Source organism: Zingiber officinale, chromosome 6B, assembly GCF_018446385.1.
Source record: "Zingiber officinale cultivar Zhangliang chromosome 6B, Zo_v1.1, whole genome shotgun sequence".
Classification (NCBI taxonomy): domain Eukaryota; kingdom Viridiplantae; phylum Streptophyta; class Magnoliopsida; order Zingiberales; family Zingiberaceae; genus Zingiber; species Zingiber officinale.
The window spans coordinates 91,691,843-91,696,936 of record NC_055996.1 but is presented as its reverse complement, the minus strand read 5'-3'; the positions used below and the strand labels follow the sequence as shown (position 1 = coordinate 91,696,936).

At 30.0% G+C, this 5,094-nt stretch overlaps 1 non-coding gene across 1 annotated transcript; it reads left to right on the top strand.

Moving 5' to 3' along the window:
• Positions 1 to 4,071: 4,071 nt before the first annotated feature.
• Positions 4,072 to 4,145, top strand: TRNAV-CAC. Its single transcript has one exon. It is a non-coding gene; the product is annotated as a tRNA-Val (tRNA).
• The last annotated feature ends 949 nt before the right edge of the window (positions 4,146 to 5,094 follow it).

Here is a 5,094-nt window from a genome sequence, read left to right as displayed (position 1 = left end):
CGGCATACATAACATCAAGAGTAAGCTGAGCAAAAGGAGCAAGTAATGGGTCTGGAAGAGAAGCACTAAAAAATATACAGTTTATCGAAGGTTGGATCCGTAAAAATCGAAGAAACATATCTAGATCAAACAACATCTCTTTGGTGGCTACTCTAGTCCTATAGTGATGGTGGTCAAGTTCACATAGGTTGTGATAAAATTCAGAACAGAGAATGAGATTGTAAGCATGTCGGCAAAAGACAATGCTATCTAGCTGAAAGTATTGGTTGATCTCTATAGCTTCAGGACAGTAAGTTTGATAGAATTGAAGATCAAGACAACGAGTATTTATCACCTTAAATTTTTTATTTGGAAAAGATTGGCGTAATTCCTCGGATGAAAACCTAGGGTCCTCACTGGGATTAAGAGAGCTAGCCTCTCGTTGCGCAATTGCTCTATTTTTTTCACTATCATAAAATATAAAATAAAATAGCAATATGTAAATAAAGAGGAAAAAAATAATAGGAGAATACTGAGGCATTGTCGCACACCAAAGGATGATAGAACCGGTGAAATGGCTTCGAAGGTAAGGAGGAGAAGAGGATAGAAGGAGTTGGTGTGAGGCCTGTGTTATGCCCGAACACGTATATATAGAGACAGATCGATCGACCGATCCAAGGTTCGGTTGATCGATCCAAAGTTCGGTCGACCGATCCCTTTAACACGGTGATCAGGTTATCGATGTTCGGTCGACCGGACACTTGTTCGGTCGACCGATAAATTTACGCCAGTAGACAAACAAGTTAGGTAAACGGTCAAAAATTTATTACGATTTACTATATCGGTCGACTGATAAAAGTATTCGATCTACCGACACATTAAAAAATACATTCTCGTTAGGTCGACCGAACCAGGTTTTCGGTCGACGGAACAACCGGTTTTTTTTTTAAAAATAATTTAATTAAGTTTTTAAAATAATTTTAATTAAGTTGTTTAAAATAATTTAATTAAATTTTTAAAATAATTTTAATTAAGTTTTTTTTAAATAATTTAATTAAGCTTTTAAAATAATTTTAATTAAGTTTTTTAAAATAATTTTAATTAAGTTTTTAAAATAATTTAATTAAATTTTAAAAATAATTTTAATTAAGTTTTTTTAAATAATTTTAATTAAGTTTTTAAAATAATTTTAATTAAGTTGTTTAAAAAATAATTTAATTAAGTTTTTAAAATAATTTAATTAAGTTTTAAAAATAATTTTAATTACGTTTTAAAAATAATTTTAATTAAGTTTTTTTAATAAATAATTTAATTAAGTTTTTTTTAAATAAATTTTGTTTAAAAAATAATTTAATTATTTTTTTTAATAATTTTAATTAATTTTTTTAAAAATAATTTAATTTAGTTTTTAAAATAATTTTAATTAAGTTTTTAAAAATAATTGAATTAAGTTTTTAAAATAATTTTAATTAAGTTTTTTTAAATAATCTAATTAAGTTTTAAAAAAAATTAATTAAGTTCTTTTTTTAAAATAATTTTAAGTTTTAAAAATAATTTTAATTAAATTTTTTAAAACAATTTTTTTATTTTATAAATAATTAAATTAGATTTGATATTAGGTTTGAAGTTAATTTGAATTATTGAAAAATGTTATTGAACCCATGTTAGATTCAAACTTAGCTTTGGGTTAATTAAGCAGACTTCCTAAGGATAAGTTTTTAGTTCAGTGGTGAAGCATATGACCTTCTTGTGTATCGACGGTGGAGTACTTGCTGAAGACTTTCCAAATTGTTCCCGCTCAAAAAACTTAATACTAAATTTTGGTCTAACTAGCCCATGTTTGACTGGGATAGCTTCGGTCAGATCCACTAAGTCTAGTGCACCAAGTAGAATACACAAGATTCAACCTAGACATGCCTTCGACAAAACTTCTTTGACGTACTATCATCTCAATCTATTCCGATGCTATGTTGCAGGGTTTGGTAAACCTTTTTTATCTAACCATTCTAATCAGAAAGTAAACCTAATCCTAAGTGTATAAGTTTGGTTAATCATGTTGGTTGGATTGTCTTTCTAGTTGCTCCCCCTGAGTCATAGCTTAGATAAGGCCTATCTAAGTAATGAATTTGACTCTTAGGGATTAAGTATATGTTTGGTTTAATTGGTTTGGTTAAATATTTTGTTTGGACTCATGCTTGGACTTGACTTCTAACATTTTGACTAATTAATGACAAGTATGATTTGTTTGTTTGTTTAGGATTGTAACCAAGTCCTGATTTATTGTACACGGCTCGTTATAATTCAAGTACAATGTTTAGACACTTGGACCTCAGTTCGAACTTTTTCAACGTTTTCTTGAGTCGATCGACTTGACCTTTCAAATCAGAATTTTCTTCCTCAAGTTTTTCAACTTGAACTTGGTTAGTCGAGTCACTCAAGCTAACTTGTTGCTTAAGGTGGTCTATTACCCAACATAAGTTAATATTGTTGGATATATGCCTCAAGTATAATATCAATAGAAAGAAAATATATACGACTCCTAAAATTAAGTGGTGGAAGTTAAGGATGAGAAACAAAATATATTTAAGCAGAAGATAGGAGTATAAGCATTAGGTAAAATATATAGTGATTCTAAAATGACATGAGATAAGATGGTATCAACATTAAAAATAGTAGCTAAGAGTGTAGTCGGTGAGTTAAAGGAATTTATACCACTAAGTAAGGAATCTTGATGGTGGAATGAGGAAGTACAAGATAAAGTGAAGGAAAAATAAATAGCTTATAAAAAAATTATATATTTGTAAGAACGAAAAAAACCTAAAAAAATATACAATAGCCAAGAAATAAGCAAAGAGATTAGTGAAAGAAGCAAAGAATTAATTTTTGAATGATTATATCAAAAATTAGATAAAAAAAAAGGGTAAAGAGACATTTATAGAATAGCTAAATTGAGAGAAAGAAAGACAAAGATCTTATCAAAATAAAATGTATTAAAGCTGAATGTAATAAGATACTAGTAAATGATGGAGAAATAAAAGAGCAGTGGAAGAGATATTTTCATCAACTTTTTAATGAAGGTTTAGGTAACCAACTTAACATAGGTAATTTAAGTAGACCATATAGAAATTTAAATTTTTATAATAGAATTCAAAAAGAAGTAGAATAACTTTGAATGAGATGCGCAATAAAAAAGCTGTTGGACCAAATGATATTCCGATAGAGGTATGGAAGTGCCTAGGGAAATAAGGTATTGAATCTTTTATAAAATTATTTAACACATGATTTTGAAAATAAAACAATACCTTATCAACAAAGGATAAGTACTCTAGTTCCCTTATATAAGAACAAGGGAAGCATATAAAATTATATAAACTATAGGGGTATTAAACTAATGAGTCATATCATGAAATTTTAGGAAAAAATAATAGAAAAAAAGATAAAGGAGGCCACGGTAATTGAAAATCAATTTGGGTTAATACCTAGAAGGTCGACAATAGAAGTTATACATCTTCTTAGATAATTAATTGAAAATTATCGGGAGTAAAAATAAGATCTACGCATGATATTTATTGATGTCATGGTGGAGGGTGAGGGTGTGGGGGACGGAGACGGCCGCGACATGGAGATCCTTGGCGGAGAAGAGGGAGGCGACTATGATTTTCTCGCTGCATTCGCCGGAAAATTGGAAGGGGTTGTCGAGGTGGAACTCCATCAGCGACGACAAAGAAAGTTATCAAGAAGGCGCGACGCTGGGATCTTTATATAGTAAGTACTAAACTAGAGTTTATATAATACAAGAACAAGTTGAACCCACAGCTGCCTATTTTCTGCACTTTTCTCATCAAGCATTTGCAAACCAGATATAAAACGCACTTTTCCTATGACTCAAGCAACTTATAGGAATCAAACTGAAAATGTAGTTACTAGTTGAGGTCAAAAACGAGCTCACAAGTCAAATTTGCTCAGTCCAGTAGCGAATCACGATCTGAACCGATGAGGTGAATTAAGGTCAATCTCAGGTAAATTTAATTATTAATATATTTAAAAAACCTATATATCTTTAAATATCAATAGATCCTCGATTTAATTGTTGTCTGGGTGGTGTAGTTGGTCATCACGTTAGTCTCACACACTAAAGGTCCCCAGTTAGAACCTGGGCTCAGACATTTATCAGTTTTTAGAATTCCTTCGTCTTTTTAGTCTGCATCGCCCATTATTATTTATTGTTTTAAAAGAATACTTTTTTTCCAAAAAGATAATAAGAGGTTTCTTTTTGACTTTTACCTAGTATAAATCAAATTACTATAAATGTAATACAGATTTCCCGTTCTTACCTGATTAATTCCAGTGACCCTATCAAAATTTTTCAACTCCCCAGATGATGAATCGAGAAGTGTTAATGGATCTTAGCTAGATAGTTAGTACCATAAATAATTAGAACGGTAATGTATCATGTTTGAAATTCAAACCGCATCTCCAATGTAAAATTTATAAAAATTTTGTATTATAAAGGTGATGTTTCAAGTTTCTAGCTTAAGAGGAATAGTAAAATTTTAAATTAGTTTTTTTCCTTGAAATTAATATAATATGCATGACTACATCTTATAAATTTGACCTAAAAGGTTCTTTAACCATTAGAAATATTTCAATAAAAATTTATAATATTGATGTGACATATGTTGGTGCAATTGTCCTTGTATCAAAGTTGACTAGTTTATTTTAAGCTTGAGTTTTGATATTTGACAATATATGAAGATTACATGTGTAATTATCTATTAGGGAGAATGTTGGTGCAAATCTCTTCTGGTCAAAGGTTGACTAGTTTGAAGTGAGAGAATAGTCAGATCATCAAGGTTGACCGGATACTTAACTAGGAGTAAATCTAGGCAGACACTTGGTGTGAAAAGTCCCGATAAGTGAAGTCAGATAGTGAAAAAAGTCCTAGTAAGTAAAGCTAGGTAGATGTAAAGTTTTGGTAAGTGAAGCTAGGCAGTTGGAAATGTTGATGCAGATTGTAATAATAATCAGATTTTGATGTATAACAAATAAGTTAAAGTTAGATGTGTTGTTTGTCTAACTTTTTACCAAGTGTGTAGAAATTGATGGGTTTAGAGG